This window comes from Suricata suricatta, chromosome 3, assembly GCF_006229205.1.
Source record: "Suricata suricatta isolate VVHF042 chromosome 3, meerkat_22Aug2017_6uvM2_HiC, whole genome shotgun sequence".
Classification (NCBI taxonomy): Eukaryota; Metazoa; Chordata; class Mammalia; order Carnivora; family Herpestidae; genus Suricata; species Suricata suricatta.
The window spans coordinates 137,586,684-137,606,654 of record NC_043702.1 but is presented as its reverse complement, the minus strand read 5'-3'; the positions used below and the strand labels follow the sequence as shown (position 1 = coordinate 137,606,654).

The following is a 19,971-nucleotide window of genomic DNA, read 5'->3' as shown; positions in this document are numbered from 1 at the left end:
CTGGTGTTTGGTGGCCAATGGGGAAGGAGGCAAACGTAGAACCCAAAGCCTGGGCCAGGGACCAGAGACTGGGCAAGCGAATGAGGTGACTGTGTACAGACACCCCAGATGTGCTTACTGAGTCTCCATAACTCGACCTCCAGATGGGCATTCAGGCCTGGCACTAATTCTGTATTAAGCACTTTTTGTATGTACAGCCTTCTGCCGGGTGATAGAAAGATCCAAGAGAAGTTGATGAGCTGGTCTGTGTCCTGACAGATCTTATAATACAGGTGAGCAAAGGAGGAAAAATGAAAAAGAAATAAGCGGGGCATGATGAGAACAATTGTGAGAGTCCAAGTAAAGTGTGAATGAGTCGTGGCAACGGGAAGAGGTTAACTGCAGTCTAGAATCACCTCATCGACACTGAAGGGGTGCCTGATTGCTGTAGGTGGTCACAGGAAGCGTGCCCAGGAGGAGTTTTGAACAAGACTCCCAAGAGTGGCCAGCCAGACTCTTCTCCTCCACAGGGCTGTGGCTGTGGTGCTGGTCTATCCAACCATCCTTGTCACTGTGGTGACACCTGCACCTCCATGACCAAGCAGATGACACTTGGTGGCACCCTCAAGGACCACAATGGCAGGGTGACTCAGATCGCCACCACTCCCCAGTTTTGGGAGGTGATACTGTTTGCCCCTAGAGATAAGACCTTCATCATCTGGAAGCTGACCAAGGAGGAGACCAACTCTGGCATCCCACAGCACGCTCTTAGGGGTCCCTCTCACTTTGTTAGTGATGTGGTGGTCATCTCCTCAGATGGCCAGTTTGTCCTCTGAGCTCCTGGGATGGAGCCCTTCATCTCTGGGATCTTACAATGGGTACCACCACAGGCAGATTTGTAGGACATACCAAGGATGTTCCGAGTGTAGCTTTCTCCTCCGACAACTGCCAGATTGTCTCTGGCTCCTGAGATGATACCATCAAGCTGTGGAATCCTCTGGGTGTATGCAAATATACTGTCCAGAATGAGAGCCATTCAGAGTGGGTGTCTGTTTCACCCATTGGCAGCAATCCCTCCTTGTCTCCTGCAGCAGGGACAAGCTGGTCAAGGTATGGAACCCGGCAGCCTTCAGGTTGAAGATGGATCACATCGGCCACGTGGGCTACCTGAACACAGTGACTGTCTCTCTGGAGGGAAGGACGGCTGGGCCATGCTGTGGGACCACAACAAAGACAAGCACCTTTATACACTAGCTGGTGGGGCATCGTCAATGCCCTGTGCCTCAGTCCTAACAGATACTGGCTCTGTGCTGCCACGGGCCACAGCATCAAGATCTGGGACATGGAACACAAGGTCGTTGTAGATGAACTGAAGCAGGAAGTTACCGGTACCAGTAACAAAGCAGAATCACACCAATGTACCTCTCTGGCCTCGTGTCCTGATGGCCAGACTCTGCTGGCTTCACAGACAACCTGGTGTAAGTGTGGCAGGAGACCATCAGCACCACTAGGAATATATGGCAGAGCTTTAGAAATAAAACATTGGTTTGCTGGGGGTGGCGGGGGAGAAAGAAAAGGAGAGACTGGCCAGTCCGATGTGGTCAGGCAGGGGACCTGTGCCTCAGCCTACAGGCTGCTGTTAGCCCCAGTCACCTGTTATCCTTGGTACATGTGTGTTCTGAGCCAGTGGTGCTCTGGAGCTGGCTCGCACAGGCTTGGGAGAGACAATTTTGTGTATCTCTTCTCAACTTGCTTCCACGTGACAATGCAGGTAGCTTGAAATTGACCCGAAAGGCACTGTTTACGCCGCAGACATCAGCAAATGCATCTTATCGGGGAATGTCTTTCCCCCTGGATTTCTGATGTATCAGCAACGCTTTGCCCCTGACCCGGTTTCCCCTGGGAAAGGAGAGGGGAAGGAGAGAAATAAATCACCACTTCCGGGAGGAGAATTTTCAGTCTGGATCTAATTCAGATTTTATTTTTATCTAAAATTTCAACAAACAGTCCAAGAGTTCATTTCCAAAAACAGGCACTTTTCATTCCCTACCACGTGGGCGTTGTGCTGGTACCAGGGAGCTGAAGATGAGCGTGATGTGGTGGCAAGGAAGAGGGGCACACCAATCTATGGCAAAGTAAACTGGGAAAGGCCTTGATGGAGGTCCCTGTGGGACACCAGAGGGACACGGGAAGGGACTGGAGTGGATAGAGAATCAGGAAGGGCTTTTCAAGAAAGCACCGCTTGTCCTGATTCCTGAGAGAGAATTCTGGGTTGAGAAACTATGGCAGCAAAAGCAAAGGGAGGCTTGAGGGCTGTCTGCTCTGTGCACTGTCACTTGTAAGGCTGGAGACACACAGAGGAGCCACAGGCCAATGCTGGGCAGGTCATCAGGGGCTCCTGATGGCGTTAAGAGGATCTGAACGTTGTCTCAAAGGTGAGGGTCAGCCAGGGAGCAGGTACAGGGAGCAGGGTGTGGGGAAGCTGCTAGGACCAGAATGAGGTCTGTTTTCTACCCATTCTTGCCTGGCTTCTGTGAAGCCCTCCCAGAGCTTCTCACTGAGGTTTCTGGGGCTGGAGGAAAGTCGGGGATCCCCTACTTGCCACAGCCCTGAGGCAGATCCTATCCTTCCAAGACTTCCCCAGCGAGGTCTGACTTCTCAGATCTACAGTAACTGAACTTTCCTGGTAGACCTCTCACCTGTCCGCTGCCCTCTTTCTCTGCTTTAGAGTTATTCTCCCTGTTTAAAAAGAAAAAAATGTATAAGTATATGTTAAGCGGCCGACTTCAGCTCAGGTCATGAGCTGAAGGTTTGAGCCCTGCGTCGAGCTCTGTGCTGACAGCTCGGAGCCTGGAGCCTGCTTCCGATTCTGTGTCTCCCTCTCCCTCTGACCCTCCACTGCTAATTTTCTGTGTGTGTCTCTCTCAAAAATAAACATTAAAATTTTTTTAATGTTTATTTTATGTAAAACTATATATTTTAACACAAAAGTAATTCATTAATACATTTTCAATGTAAAAACAAGGGGACAACTGGGTGCCTCAGTCAATTGAGCATCGGACTCTTGATTTTGGCTCAGGTCATGATCTCATGGTTTGTGAATTGGAACCCCACATTGGGTTCTGTGTCTTCCTCTCTCTCTGCTCCTCCCCTGCTTTCCCTCTCTCTCTCTCTCTCTCAAAAATAAATAAAAACATTTAAAAAAAATTTAGAAAAACGGGTGCCTGGGTGGCTCAGTCGGTTAAGCATCTGACTTCGGCTCAGGTCAGATCTCACAGTTCGTGGGTTCAAGCCCCGCGTCGGGCTCTGTGCCGACAGCTAGCTCAGAGCCTGAAGCCTGTCTTCAGATCCTGTGACTCCTGCTCTCTCTGACCCTCCCCTGCTCATGCTGTCTCTCCTTCTCTCTCAAAAATAAATAAAACTTAAAAAAAAATTTTATTAAAAAAAACATTAAAAACTAAAAAAAAGTTAAGGCCTAAAATTTCTTTTTTTGCTCCTTATCCCATTTAATTATCAGAAGTATTGCTGCTAATTTGTTATTTATTTTATAGACTCCTTACTATGCTATTATCTATGCTATCTCTCTCTCACTCTCTCACTCTCTCTGCCCCTCCCCTGCTCATACTCTCTCTCTCTCTTAAAATAAATAAACATTTAAAACAGAAACAAAACAAAACAAAACAGATAATGCCAGAATGAAGAATACTGTATAAACCTTCTTGGGAATGTATATGAGTCTTTTTCTATACAATAATTATAATTATTGGGTCATAAGAAATAAATATTTAATATTCAAATAGGCAAATTATCTTTTGAAATGCTCTACCAGTTTAGTCTCTCACAGGTAGTCAATTTCTCCCACTCTCTTGCCTGAACAAAGGCTACTATTGAATGTGTTAAGTTTTGCTACTCTGATGGGTATAAAAATGAGATCTCACTGTGTTTCTTTTCTTTTAACAAATAATGTTATATCTGAAAATAGAGATTTTTGCCATGTGAAATTCTATGTTTAAAATTACCAGATAATGAAATTGGCTTTTTTTCTTTTGGTGTACAGTTTTATGAATTCTAACACCTGCACAATTAAAATACCCTCTTCCCATCCCAAAAGCCCATCAAACACTGATCCGTCTTCTATTTGTAATGTCATCTTTTAAAGAATATCATATACATGGAATTTCAGAATTTATAATCTTTGAAGTTTGGTCTCTCTTAGTAGACTCAGGAGAGTTGTTGCATAATATTGATAATTTTGTCTTTATTATTGCTAAGTCATACTTTTCCGTGTGGTTGTACCAAGTTTTGTTTATCCATTCACTGAATGAAGGACACGTGGCGTGTTTCTAGTTTTGGGAAACCAGGAATACAGCTACTCTACACATTTGTGCACAAGTCATTATGTCAATATATGTTTTTGTTTCTCTACAGTAAATACTCAGAGCGGGGTGTCTGGGTCAAATGATACATGTATGCTTAGCTCTAAAAAACTGTCACATGGTTTTCCAGAGTAGATGTACCAGTTTGCACTCCCACCAGCATGGGAGAGAGTCCCAGTTGCTCTCCATCCTCATCAGCCAGCACTGGGTATTGCCAGTGTTTTTTTACTTTAGCTCTTCTGATAAGTGTGTAGGGATCTCTCATTGTAGTCTTAATTTGCATTTTCCCAATAGCTCATGATGTTGGGAATCTTTTATTTGCCATCTTTATATATCCTCTTTGGTGATCTATCTAAATATTTTTCTCACTTTTTAACTGGGTTGTTTGCCTAATGTTGAGTTTTGAGAATTCTTTAGATATTCTGGGAACAGGTCCATCATTGGAATTGTGATTTGCAACCACAATATTTGCAAATATTTTCTCTCAGATTGTAGTCTTTTCACTTTCAGAGCAAAAATTTTTAATTTTGAAACACTTCACTTTATATATATTTTTTATGAAATATGCTTTTGGTGTCATGTCTGAGAACTCTTTGCATAATCCAGGTCATTATGACTTTCTCCTATGGTTTTTTTCCTAAAAGTTTAACATTTTACACTTAGATCTATGATTTATTTTCAGTTAATTTTTGTATAAGGAAGAGTTTATTGTTTTGCATATGGATGACCAGTTGTTTCAACATCATTTGTTAGAAAGACTCTTTTCTTCACTGAATGGCTTTTGCATGGCTGTCAAAGATCAAATGCACATTTTTATGCATCTATTTTTGGAGTCTATTATGTTCCCTTGCTCTATTTGTCTACCTCTTCACCAATACCATATCGTTTTGAGTCCTGTAACTTTATAGTACATTTTAACATCATGTAGTTAGATTCCTCTAACCTTATTCTTTTCAAAGTTGCTTTGAACATTCTGAGTCCTTTGCATTTCTGTATGAACTTGAAATCTTCTCATGAACATATGCAAAAAAGCTTCTGAGATTTTGGTTTGTACTGCACTAAAACTATACACAGATTCAGGGAAAATTGACAGCTTAATTATGCAGAGTCTTCCATTCCATGAATATGATGTGTCTCCATTTATTTAGGTCTTCTTATTTCTTTAGTCATCACTTTATAGCTTTCAGCATATGGATTCTGTCCATGTTTTGTAAGACTTATGCCCTTGTATTTCATTTTTTTAAGTTGTTATAAATGTAATGGTTTTTGTAATTTCAGTTTCCAGTTGCATATCACTAGTATATAGAGATACAATATATTTTTGTATGTCAACATTGGATCCTGCAACTTTGCTAGCCACACTTTGTTCTAGAAGGTTTTTGGTTGAGCTGTGGAAGCTTCTATGTAGATTATCATGTCATTTATGAATTAGGACAGTTTTATTTCTTCCTTTAACATTGATTGCTTTTGATTTCTTCTTCCTTGCCTTATTGCACTGGCTAAGACTTCCAATATTGTGTGAGATTAAGAGTATTGAGAATGGATATCCTAGCCCTCTTTCTGATCCTAGGGTGAAAGCATCTTGGGGAGAAATCTTTTACCATTAAGTATAATGTTAGCTGAAAGTTTTGTGAAAAAATTCCCTCTCTTCCTAACTTGCTATGAGTGTTTATGATGAATGGATGTTATATTTTGTCAAATGCTTTTTTGTATCCCTTAATAAGATCACTTAGTTTTTCTTCTTTTTGTATGATTGAGTTTTGAATATTGAATCAGCTTTGCACTCTTGGGATAAATCTCAGTTAATTATGGTAATTATTTCTTGTTATATATTGCTATATTTCATTTGCTAATGTTTTGTTGAGGATTTTTATTTCATCTATGGTCATGAAAAATATTGATCTGTAACTTCTTTTTTCTATATTATATTTTTATGGCTTGGTAGCAGCAAAATGTTGGCCTTATAAAATGTTCAAAATTATTCCCCTCTGTTTTCTGAAAGAAAGTATTTAGAAATTGATGTTGTTCCTTCTTTATATGTTTGGTACATATGAAGCCTTTACAAAGGCTACAGTCTGGAACTGGAGATCCTTTTTTGGGAAGATTTTAACTACATATTTAATTTCTTTAATAGTTGTAGAATTATTTAAGTTATCTAGTTTAGAATGAATTTTAGTATTTTGTGGTTTATAAAGAATTAGTTTATTTAATCTAAGTTGTTGATTGCTGTGCACAGAGTTGCCTGTAGTATTTTTTATTATTACTATCCTTGTAATGTCTGTGGCTTCTGCAGTGATACTGCCTCTTTCATTCTTGATATTGGTAATATGTGTTTTCTTTCTTGTTTTATTTGCCAGTCTTTCTAGAGACTTATCAAGTTTATTGATTTTTTTCTTTAAGAACCAGCTTTTAGTTTTAGTGATTTTTCTCTGTTGTTCTTTCTTCAATTTCATTGACATTTGCACTTTTCTTTATTATTTACTTTCTTCTTCTTTGGTTAAATTTTTTAAATGTTTATTTATTTTTGAGAAAAAGAGAGAGAGAGAATGGGAGCACAAGTGGGGGAGGGGCAGAGAGAGAGGGAGACACAGAATCAGAAGCAGGCTGTAGGCTCTGGGCTAGCAGCACAAAGCCCAATGCAGGACTCAAACCCATGAACCATGAGATCATGACCTGAGCCAAGGTCAGATGCCCAACCAACTGAGCCACCCAGGAGCCCCCACTTTCTTCTTGATTTATGTTTATTTTGCTCTCCTTTTTCTAGGTTCTTAGGGTAGAAGCTTGGCTTATTTATTTGATACCTTTTTCTCTTTCTAGTATAGGCATTTCAGTGCTATAAATTTCCCTCCAAGCACTGCTTTAGCTGTGTCTCACAGATTTTTAGATTTTAATGCAGTTTCATGGAAACTTTTCCTTGACCCATGGATTGTACTTAAGTGTTTTAAATTTCCAAATGTTTGGATACTTTTCTATTGTTTTTTGTTATTGATTTTTAGAATAATTTCATTATGGTCAGAAAATACACTTTGTATAATTTTAATTATTTTAAATTTGCTCATGTTTACTTTATGATACTGGAATTTTCACTTGGAAAAATGTGTATTCTGCTGTTTTTGGTTAATAATTAGGTCCAGTTGGCTGATGATATCAATCAGTTCTTGTATGTTCTTGCTGATTTTTATTCTACTCACTAGTACTATTACTAAGAGGAGGATGTTGAAGTTTTCAACTATAACTATGTGTTTGTCTACTTTTTCTTTCATTTTTGTCAGTGTTTGTTTCATGTATTCTCAAAGTCTGTTCTTAGGTGTACACAGGTTTAGGATTATTATGCCTTTGGGGCTAATTGATACTTTTAGTCATATGTAATATTTCTCTTTACCTTTGGGAAATTTCTTTGCTCTGAAGCCTACTTTGATATTAATATAACCATTTGTGGTTAAGCAAACTCTAAAATTTATTTTTGAGAGACAGAGAGACAGAGCATGATCAGGGGAGCAGTAGACACAAAATTCAAAGCAGAATCCAGGCCTGTCAGTAGGCTCTGAGCTGTCAGCACAGAGTCTGATGCAGGGCTTGAACTCCTGAACTGTGAGATCATGACCTGAGCTGAGGTCAGATGCTTAACCGACTAAGCTACCCAGGTGCCCCTTAAAGTGTTTTTTCAAAACTTACCTCTTTCCTTCCCCTTTCTAGAAATGTGATGACAAAAGTAGTAGACCTTTTGTAGCTGTCCCACTGATCAGTGAGGCTCTGTTGTTGTTTTTCAATCTTTTTTCTTTCTGTTGTTCACATTGGAATATTTCTCTTGATTTATCTTCAAGTTCACAGACTCCTCTACCATCTCTGATTGCTAATAAGTCCATTCAGTTGGTTTTTAAATTTCAGTTAATGGTACTTTTCAGTTCCAAAATCTCTATTTAGTTCTTTTTATCCTTTATTTCTTTGCAGATTCATTCTCTTTAACATTTATTTTGAGAGTATTTATATTGCCCTTTCAAGCATTTTTTTTTAATTCTTTAAGCTCTTTATCAGGTAATTGCAGTATCTCCAACATTTCCTTGTTGGTATCTATTACCTGTCTTTTTGTGCTTGAGAATTCTATGATTCTTCATAGTAAGTAATTTTGGATTGTATTCTCGACATTTTGATTATTAGGTTATGAGACTTTGGATCTTGCTTGAATCATATGAATACTGGTGATATTTTCATTTCAATGGGCAATTGATGATTATATTTAGACCACAAGTTTCTAGCTGCCTTCTATAGGCTGAGGTTACAATATCAGTTCTGCTTTCAGTCTTTGTAATACTGTCCTCCAAGTTGCCATTCCAGGACCTGGATGGACATCTATTTGTTAGTATAGCTCTTACTGTCTTTGATATGCTTATTAGGACTAGATGCACACATGCGTACACATATGCAGGTTGGGGCAAGCTCAGAAGTTTCCTGGGTCACTGTCCTAAGCTCTGCCATCTCTGTGATCTCTCCAGTACCTATCAGTTCCTTAAGGCTCAGTTTGTTTGTTCATTTGTTTTGGCTTCCATATAATGGCAGTTTGTCTGTGGCCCAGGTGGTAGGAGGACAGAAAGAAAGCATTAAAAAAAAAAAAAAAGCAGCAAGATTTGGCCTGACCTTCATGATGGAATCAGCCTTCACTGAATGGTGATGAAAGTTCTCCTCCCTTAGAATTTTGGCTCCTGATGGCTACCATTGCTACTGTTATTGCTGCTGTCCACTGCCACCATCACAGAATTGTCTGGGAACAAGAGAATGAAGGGAAAGAAGAGGGAAAGCTGAATAATTTCCCTCCTCTCTCTGAGCTTTAGAAATTCCATTTAGCCCTCTTGAAGCCAGAGAACTATAAGGTTTCTCCTGGAGTTTTCCTTATCTACCACAGTATTCACGAGTGGTTTTCCAATCAGTTTAGGCTAGCGGGACACAGGAGGAAAACAATTGGTAAGTTTAATGTTAGTTTGGAGACATTTTATTCTTGGTGTTCTACCTTGGCTGTTGACTGCTATTTACTTTTTAGTCTTCTGGTACTTGGCCATGCGTTGTGTCCCGGTTTTATTTATTTATTTTTAAACTGTTTTACTTATTTATTTATTTTTGAGAGACAGAGAGAGACAGCATGAGCAGGGGAGGGTCAGAGAGAGAAGGAGACACAGAATCCGAAACAGGCTCCAGGCTCTGAGCTAGCTGTCAGCACAGAGCCCGACGCGGGGCTCGAACCCACGAACCGTGAGATCATGACCTGAGCTGAAGCCAGACTCTTAACCAACTGAGCCACCCAGGCGCCCCCTGTCCTGGTTTTATAATTGCATCTAATGGAAGTGAAGGTATGGTGTGTGCTCACTTCATCTTATGTGGAAGTGGCCTCCTCACTGTTGTTTGAATATGCGTTTCTCTGGTTATTTGTGAGGTTGAGTGTTTTTTCATAGTTTTATTAATTCCTATCACGTGTGTTCTTCTGTGAATAATATTCATATCTTATGACTATTTTAATTCCTCAGTTTTTGTTTCCTTATTAATTGTAGGGGATTTTTTTAATCCTGAATAATAAGGCTTTGATTATTTTCTATGTGACAAATACGTTTTACCATTGAGTTCATCCTGCTTTGGGTTTTAATTGTTTGTAGCTAATGCTCTTTAATGTAATCAAAAATATACATTTGATAAATTAGTCGAGTTTATTAACCTTTTCCTTTGACTTCTGCTTTTGGTAAAAAGAAATTTTTTTTAGAATGGCCTTTTTAACTCCAAGGTCACTATCATATTCACCTATTATTTCTAATACTCATATGTTTGTTTTCTTATATTTAGATCTTTTATTCATTAGAATTATTTTTTGTGAATGATATATGTTAGGGATGTAGCCTGGTATTTTTTCTTAAATATGTTGCCATTTTTTCCAACAGCATTTATTATACATTATTTTATCTGCTGATTTGATCAAATACTAAGTTCCCATATACACAGAGCTTTAAAAAAATTTTTTTAATGTTCCTTTTTGAGAGAGAGAGAGAGAGAGAAACAGAGACAGAGCATGAGCAGGGGAGAGGCAGAGAGAGAAGGAGACACAGAATTTGAAGTGGGATCCAGGCTCTGAGCTGTCAGCACAGAGCCTGACGCGGAGTTCAAACTCATGAATCTAACCAGAAGACCAGAAGATCATGACCTAAGCCAAAATCGACACTTAGCTGACTGAGCCACATAGGCACCCCAACAATGCTTAATTTTAGAATTATATTCAGTTCCACTGACCTATTCATTTATTCTTTCAGAAATATTATCATCTTATCTTAATAAATATGGTTTTATAATATGCTTTAAGAAGTAATAGGTCAATGACTTTCCTAACCATTTTTCTTTCTAAAATTGCCCTTACTATTCCTGGCACTTATATTCTTTCATATGAATTTTAGAATCAACCAATTTGGGGGATATTGATTAGAAGTGCATTAAATTTATAGGTTAATTTGGGGAGAATTGTTATGTATACTGTATTTGAGTCTTCTTATTCATGAACGTGGTGTATACCTTCATTTATTCAAGTCTCTTTTTATGTTCTCCTGGAAAGCTTTCTGGTTTTTTCTCCATGGAGACTTGTGTGCATCTTATGAAATATATTCCCAGATATTTTGAAGGATATTGTTTCCAATATGTAAAAAAGTTTTTAAGTTTATTTATTTACTTTGAGAGAGAGAGAGAAAGAGAGAGAGAGAGAGAATGAGCTGGAGAGGGGCAGAGAGAGATGGAGAGAAAGAATCCCAACCATTGGGGTCAATCCCATGAACTGTGGGATAATGACCTGAGCTGAAATCGAAAGTCCAATGCTTAACTGACTGAGCCACCCAGGCACCCGTCAATTTTTATTTTATGCTTGGTTATTGTAGATATATAAGAATATTATTGATTTTTTATGCTTATCTTGTATCTAGGGTTTTATTAAATGTACTTATTAGTTCCAGCAGTTTGTCAGTTAAATCTTTCAGATTTTTTTTGCATACATGATCATATTTTCTATAAATAATGACTGCTTTATTTCTTTTATTTCTCTCTCTTCCTCTTCTTAGTGTGTGTGTGTGTGTGTGCGTGTTTTGTGTTAATTAGGAGCCCCAGTATAATGTTAAGTGTAGAGAAGAGAGAAACAATCTTTGTTTTATTCCAGTTTTATTAGGAATTCTTCTAATGTTTCACCATTAAGTGTAATGCTTGATATAGATTTCCAGTGGATAGTATTCATCAAGTTCAGGAAGGTGTTTTTATTTATGTTGGGTAATAATTAAAAAAAATGTTTAATGTTTGTTTATTTTTGAGAGAGAGAGAGACAGACAGAAAGTGAGCAGGGGAGGGGCAGAGACAGAAGGAAACACAGAGTCCAAAGCAGTCTCCAGGCTCTGAGCTGTCAGCACAGAGTCCCATGTGGGGCTCAAATTCATGAACTGTGAGATCATGACCAGAGCCAAAGTCAGACGCTCAACCAACTGAGCCACCCAGGAACCCTGGGTAATAAATTTTTTAAAAATTACAAATGGATATTGAATTTTATCAAATGATTGCTCAACATGTATTCAGATTGCATAAACCTATTAATTAATTTTTAATGTGGAGCCATTTTTGCTCTCCTAAGTTAAGTGCTACTATGTCATGATGATTTCTTTTTCACACATGAAAATTGAATTGAAGAGTTAATTTGCTAATAAATTATTTAGATGTTTTGCATCTATATTTATAAACAAAATTGGCTTATAACATTTTTCTTGTGGTGTTTTGGTCTAGTATTGATAAGAGAATTTCTGTTACCACATGATATTCTTTTGTATGAATGAGCATAATGTATTTAATCAGCCCACTCCTGGTGGACAACAGCAAGTGCTTCTAAAGGCTTACATATATCATTGTACACACAGGTGAGTATATCTGTAAGATAAGTTCCTAGAAGTGGGTCAAAAGTCACTTGTGGTTTGGATAAATATTGCTACATCAACCTTCATAAAAATTGCACAAATTTATATTCCCACAAGGATTCTTGATGTTTCATTTCTACTCCCTCTATTTATCACACATTTTGACTTTTGGCAATCTGATGGGTGAAAAAACAGGTACTTTACTATAATTTTAATTTGTATTCTTCTTATCAAAGAGAATTGTGGCTAGTTACATTTCCACACTTTCCGGAATCCCTTATAGACAAGGGTGACAATGTGACATGTTTCTGCCAATGAGATGTGAAAAGAAGCCCCTGAGTATGGCTTCCAAGAAAGCAGTTTAAGAGGGAGGTGGGTGTAGACTCAGCCTGGCCACTGCTTTTTGTTTTTCGTTTTTTTGTTTCTTTTAGACCTTTTACTTCTTCCCGTTTTCTATCTAGAATGGAGTAAAAAAGCTGATGGCAAAGAACACACGCTTGGGCTGACAGAACAGAAGGAGAAGATGATAACTAGGGGTGGCAAGAGGACGTCGTAAGCACAAGGGGTCCCACAGATACCAAATAAGCGGCTGGAGTGGGACGTAACCACGAAGCTCAGCTAACGTCTCCCTCTTACAGGTGGGGGCACTGAGGTGGAGAAAAATGAGGCAGTGACGGTGCTGTCACTAAAACAGCCAACGCTCACTCCCTTGGCCCAAGCCCTAAGATTAGAGGGGTAGGTTTCAGAAAGGTCTCTGGAAGCTGGGTTGGTGGCGGAGGGGGACGGGGCACAGAATAAACCAGAGAGTGCCAGTATAAGGAAGTATACATAAACCCTTTCAGAGGAAAATAATCCAACCTCTATTTGTCAAATGATGAACTTATCAGATGAGGGCCATTCAGTGGTGCAAGACCAAAGCAACATAAGAAAGATATATCCTTCTCCCATAGTCCATACCCCCCATATTCTTTGCCAAGTGGTTATTTGTTTATTTATTTATTTATTTATTTATTTATTTGTATTTATACTTATAAATTGTGAACATCAGGAAGAAAATTGGAAACAAATGGAAAAAACATCCATTATTCCATTTAGTAAACTCCTAGGACTTACATTGGGAACACATCTCAAGAAAAATCGAGAAAAGTAACAGCTCATAATGTATTTCCTCTGTTTAAAGTATTTCATGTAAAAATCTTACTGAATCTTGAGACTACTCTGTGTCCGTATTATGCAGATGGGGAAACCGGAGGCTTGTACCGCATTCATTGCTGAAGGTCACAGACTGGATATTATCATGATCATAAGTGGTAGAAACCCAAATGACTTAGTTTAAACGGGACAAGGGATTTAGGAGTTAGGCTAACAAAACTTTGGGGAGGCAGAATAGCGGCTGGCCTCCAGAACAAGCGGAAACTGCTTTGGAGGCCTCCTTGCTCCTCTTGAGGGTCAGCCTCATTTCTCTGCTCACCAGGGCTCAGGCCGGCCAGTTGCTCAGGTCTTACATCTCATAGCCTTGTTCCAGGGAGGAACTAAAATCATCTTCTTTGAATGGCATTGCGATTGGCAGTTTCCACTGAAACCAAATGGTTTGAATGGACAAGGAACAGCTCCCCAGAAGAAGAGGGTAGGTGCTGAGCCCAGAAGCGGAGAAAGTATCAGAACCAGAAATTCCACTTTAGCCAACATTCATACTCAACAGTATTCTCTTCCAAGTTTCTGCTTTTACCCAGCATAGCACCAAGAATAATGACTAGGTTGACTAAGGGTAGAGAGGAAGAGAGGTGGTTTTCAAATCTGAGGGCACCTTGAATTCTCCAGCCCCATCTTCCACTGACTAATCAGAGTTTCTGGGGCTGACGCTGGCACATTCGGTTTTGTTTCTGGTAGAGAATTGAAAACCGTGGAGGTACCTCATCAACTTGAATGTGCACTTGAAATTACCCAAGGAGCCTGTTAAATCGCAGACTCTGATCCTGTAGGTCTGGAGTTGGGCCACAGACTTGGCATTTTGAGTGAAATACAAGGAGATGCTCATGCTGATCCCCCAACCACACTTTGAGCTGCAAGGGTAGAGAGGGGCTTGCTGGTGAAGGAAATCTTAGAATAAATAAAACAAATTGAACTTTTACACGGCGAGTAGTAAACCAGGAAGATACATGGATCGAACACATTAGCTTCCTTCCTACTGGTAGCTGCAGAGACACCCACAGTCTTCACTGGTCTCTGGTCAACAGTCTACACCTGTCATTCTCCATCCTTCACATCCCAGCTGTGAGGCCACTTCTGGTCTCTTAGACCTCCTCTGTCCTGAGTCCCTCTCAACTACAAGGGAAAGTATTTAGATCTAAATCCCAAATCTTATGTTCGGAGTAGACATAAGTTGTAAAGTTCAGATGCTAAGAACACTTTTTTGTTTGCTTTTGCTTTTCTTTTGTTTTGTTTTTGATTCTTTTGTTTAACAAAACAAACAAATAGCAATCCTATTCCAAGTGCTCTGCATGGCAAGGTGTATTAAAAAAATTTCTTTAATGTTTATTTTATTTTTGAGAGAGACAGAGCATGAGCAGGGGAGGGGCAGAGAGAGAGGGAAACACAGAATCTGAAGCAGGCTCCAGGTTCTGAGCTGTCAGCACAGAGCCCAACACGGGGCTTGAATTCACGAACTGCGAAATCACAACCTGAGCTGAAGTAGGATGCTTAACTGACTGAGCCACCCAGGCGCCCCGGCAAGATGTATTTTAGAAGTAAGTGGAGGTTGACTAGCTAAACAAAAACCATTACAGGTGAAAAATCCATTCGTAAATGGTATCTCTCAAAATTATCTTGACACACAGGGATAACAGTAGTTACCTTTTAGGCTTGTTGTGAGAATTCACGGAGCACTGTGCATAAAGGTGCCTGGACCAAAGAGAGCATCCTCAAAATGTATCCAGGATTACTGTCATTAGCTATTGTCCCTGGAGTGGTAGCCCCGCCTCTGTGTTATCCGCTTGCCCAGGCTAAGGTTTGTTGCTCGCCCAGATTATGTATTAATAGCGGCAATGAAGTAGTAGAGGCAGAGGGCGGGGTAGAGAGTCATGGGTTCGTGGCAATAGCTCCGTTTTCTTAAAGGCTTCGGTGCAAAGCCTCTGATACAATTTGTTAGCCCACCCAACCCTGCAAATCAGAAATTGGGTTTATATTTGATCAATTTGGCTGGGCCACTGAAGCTTCATGTGTCAACAGCAGCACCGACTTATCGAAATAAAGCTCTCTGATGCCTGGCCTGCTGCGGCAGCCTCTGGTTCACACCTCCCACGATCTTGAACTGGAAAGAAATGAGCCCACACTTCTGGGCATCATTGCTGGGTCTGAGACTGTCAGAGTGATCTCAGTCCATCTTTGGAAACAGGGGTCCAGTAGCTTGAGGGAGAAACAAAGGCAGCAGCACCCGAAGTGGGGGTCTTGAAACTCCATATTCTTCTCATACAGCTGCTTTTAGCTTGCGAAGTATGTCCTCTGACCCAGGAAATTTTGAATATTTTAAAGCAACCCCGTTTCATGACTTGTGGTAAATGCTAAAGAGCTACCCCAGGGGCATCTGACTTCAGCTCAGGTCATGATCTCAAGGCTCATGGTTTGAGTCCCAAGTGGGACTCTGTGCTGACAGCTTGGAGCTTGCTTCTGATTCTGTGTTTCCCTCTCTCTTGGACCCTTCCCTGCTCATGCTCTGTCTGTCTCTCTCTCAAAAATAAACACAAAAGAGAAGAAAGAGAAGGATGAGGAGGAGGAGGAGAAGGAGGAGGAGGAGGAGGAGGCAGGTCTGTGAAGCAGGTGTCGATACCTTACTTTGTTTGGCTACAACCACTTGGTTGTGAGAACCCAGGTGCCAGAGCTACTTCAGCAACAAAAGGAATAATTATCAAGTGATGGCCATGTGGAACTTTCTGCATGGGGTTAGAGACTGGACTGAGGACGAGAAGGCAGAAGAAACCGTCTACAGACAAGGGGAAGATGTGGAAGGCAGTAGAAGGCTGGAAGCTGCCGACTACACCAGGGAGAAAAGCCTTGTGGGGAGGAATGGCTGGTGACTTTTGCAGACAGTGATTCCAAACATACACATCTCAGTTGGTTCCTGTTCTGCGTGTGCCCCCCGCCCTGACTGTTACTCTGAGTGTGATCCAGGTGGTGCTTAGAGGGCTAATCAGAAGAGCTGCCTTCTACTCGTGGGACTGCCAGGCCCTGGCACAGCATGGAGAAGCGCTGTGGGAGGCAGGGTGCAGAGGGCACACAACCCTTGCCCCAGGCAGGAGGAAGGGGAGAGGACAGAAGCAGAGCCCACCCCCTGCACCTCCCTGAACTCTCCCAGGAATCATCAGGGTCCCTCGAGAAAGCACCCAATCTCTCTTGGTTGAGGGAGAGACCCTGGAGAAAGCACCCAGTCTCCCTTTCTCTTGGGAGAGAGACTTAAACTAGTTCATCCACTTATAAAATGTGACTCAGAATGTGTTCACATTCATAATATTTCTTTTTTTTAAGATTTTTAAAAAGTTTGTTCATTTTTGAGAGAGAGCGAGAGAGTATCCCAAGCAGACTCTGCACTGTCAGCGCAGAGCCCAACGTGAGGCTCAAACTCAGGAACCTGAGATCATGACCTGAGACAAAACCAAGAGTCAGACGCTTCACCAACTGAGGCACCCAGGAGCCCCACGTTCGTATTTCTGAATCACAGTTTGAATCCGAGAACTACCAAAGTGGCTGTGCAGGAACCAGTGAGTGAGCCCAGCTGACTGCCCGCATCCGTGTCCTGAGCAGCTTCGTTATTCTCCATGCACTTGGGCGTGCGCTATTTTTAACAATATCCCCAGCGGGGAGGATTAGAAACATTCTTGGAAAGTAGCCCTCTAGAATCCACAGAGTCCACCGATTTCATTTCCAGAATTCAGTCTCTTGCCATCAAAAGGGGTTGCTTTCATTTACAGGGTCCTGAAGAGCATCAGCAAGTGAAGACATGTCCCTGCTGATATGAAAGGGCGTCAGTAATGGCTCACACCAGCCAGGAATGACCCGCACCTTCCTGAGTTGGAATTTTTCCACTTCCATAAACAGGGTTTCGAGAGAAAATGAATGAATGATTATTATTACACAAATGATATGAGTGAAGTAAGCTGCTTGTTTTCTGCACAGGGCACGTCAGGCAGTGAAGGCGGAGACCCGAGTTCGAGGTCTTATGCTACCCACACCTGAAACTGATCACCATTGATGACACTCCTTATCCCTGCTCGGCTGTGTCCTCTGCAAAATGAGAGATTGTTCTAGATCAACTCTCAGGTTTCCTCCAGCTCTTTCTGTGATTGAAGCAAGTTGCACCAGAAACCCAAGTTTGGGTAACCCATTAACCTGAAGGTTCACAGCATCCTTAGCGCCTTAGTGATATTGTTCATGGTGTCCTGTGGTTGAAATAAATACCGCAAAGTTCCATTTGTTTAATGGTTAGGTCCAAACAATAAGTATTTAGTTATTTGAAAATATAATACACATAAATTGAAGTGACACGGATTGAAAACTCTTTCATGCTTACATAATCACACTCACTCACAGGTGTTTGTGACTTTGGACTACCGCCCAACTTCTTAAATCTTCAAGGCAGACTGGACCACGGCACTCATTTACAATTCTGCATTGCTTTTTACTCAGTATTTGCTTTTCATCACAGCAAACACCGAAACCTAGTTTTTCAAGGCTGTAATGTCATCGAAAGGAGCGTAGCACCATCTATCTTGAAACGGAATAACCTCAAACTAACAATTTGTGTCATGTTGGGCAGATGTTGGTGCGCTTCCTTGAAAATTAGAAATCTCCCAGAGTCCCTGGTGAGTTTGCTGCATTGCCCCAGGGTGCCTAGGTGCACAGTTTGGGAACCATGGCTTTCAGTGTATGCTGTCTCCCTCTCATTTTTAATGGAACCATGTACACTTTCCCGTAGCAGACATTTCTGGAATCCATGGGCTAAGCACAGAACAAGATGTTTTTCAAAACTTGAGTGCCCTCTCTCTCTGAATCCCGCCCTGTGAAATAATGAATCCTCTAGAGAATGATCTTCCCAGTCCCCCAGCACTGGGCACTGACATTCCAGAGATGGGCAAGTTTCATCCTTACTCCACTGCGGCCACTGCTCTCAGAGTACCCACTGGGCTTTTCAGCCCTTGGAACTCACCCCTGTCCTCCAAAACCCCAGGATATCACTCTGCTCTGACGTCCTCCTACCCATCACTGGGCTCAGTTCCTGCTCCCAGCCCTTTTGCTGTTTGAGGTCACAGAGAGAGACTCTGCAGTCTCCTGACTTTTTCTTGTTCATGTCCCCAGGGGGCCTCTCTTCTCTGGCCCAAGCTAGGGTCTCTCACTTCTGCCTTCTGCCCCCAGCACCCTCAGTGCCTCACAGTCCTACACAAACTCGCCCTTGTTTCTGTCCAACTAATCATGTGCCTCATGCCTTCTCTCAACTGAGTTCAGAGGAAGCAATCCCTCAAATGGGTGCTTGGGGCCACCGCAGGTGGTGATCTGTGACCTCAGCTGGGCCCTTAGGTTCCCGGGCACATTTCGATGCAGCCAAGTAAGCCCCCGCCCCTCCTCCACAGCTCCCAGTAAAACACTGCCCAGTTTCTCCACTCTCTTCCTGTCCCAGCTTCTCTTGCTCAGCAGATAACTTTCCAGTGCAGAGCAAAGCAGAGCTCTCAGAAGCAAGCGCCCAAGCTCTGGCCTCTCCCTCCTGCACACTCACCTTCTCACTCTGTCCCTCCAGGCTTGAGGAAGAGGTATCACCTCCGTGCTAGAGGCTCACCGTTGCTCTGGGCCCTTGATCTCCTCCCTTCCATGACTCCTGGACTGGCATCTGGCTCCACTGGGTCATTCCTCTCCCTCTTGTATTTTCAACTTCTTCTTTACTGGTTCCTTCCATACAGCTAGCCTTTGAGTGTGTTTTAAGTCTCACACTTAAAAATAAAGTCTCTGGCAACATCCTTTCAGTAATTGGTGCCTGACTGTCCGTCTTCCTCACATTGGCAGACACATTTCTGGCGAAGAGTCCGGACTCGCTGCCTCTATTTCTTGACCCACACCTACCCCTGCACTCCCTGCAGGCAGCCCCAGGCCCTCACTCCCCTCTGCAGTCTCAGCCTGTCACTTTACTTGTCCCCACCCAGCCCTCCAGCTGCAGGAGCCACATGCTGCTCTCAGAAGAGGCTATGCAGGCCACTCTTTGATGCCATTGTTCCCCACGCTCACTTTCTCCCTGGTCCACCTGGTAAGCAACACTTATTTCAAAACGTCCTCTGAGAAGCCTTTCTGGTCCCTCCCTCCCTCCTCCGCCCACCGGGGAGAAATAGTCACTCCTCCATTGTGTTTTCAGCTGTCCTTCGAGTCACAGTGTCTGTGACCATTTCCCTTCCATGTTTCTGTGCTTTTTTTCACCCCTAGCAAATATCATAAGCCCCCGGAGAGCTAGGACTGTGCCTTAATTGTACCTGCATTCCCAGTGCCCAGAATACCTCATGCATCTCCATGATCCATGTTCAGTGAGTGAGTGAATGAAGTTCACATCAGGGTAACTAAGTGTCACCACACAGCAGTGGTGGGGTGGAGGGTTCGCTTGTGGCATCCCTGTAGCCGATACAGGATCCCCAAGAGTTTCCTCTAGATCTCTGAGCATGCATGGCACTTTC

At 41.8% G+C, this 19,971-nt stretch overlaps 1 pseudogene; it reads left to right on the top strand.

Annotated features, from left to right (window-relative positions):
* Window positions 1-572: 572 nt before the first annotated feature.
* Window positions 573-19,512, top strand: LOC115287106 (annotated as a pseudogene).
* The last annotated feature ends 459 nt before the right edge of the window (window positions 19,513-19,971 follow it).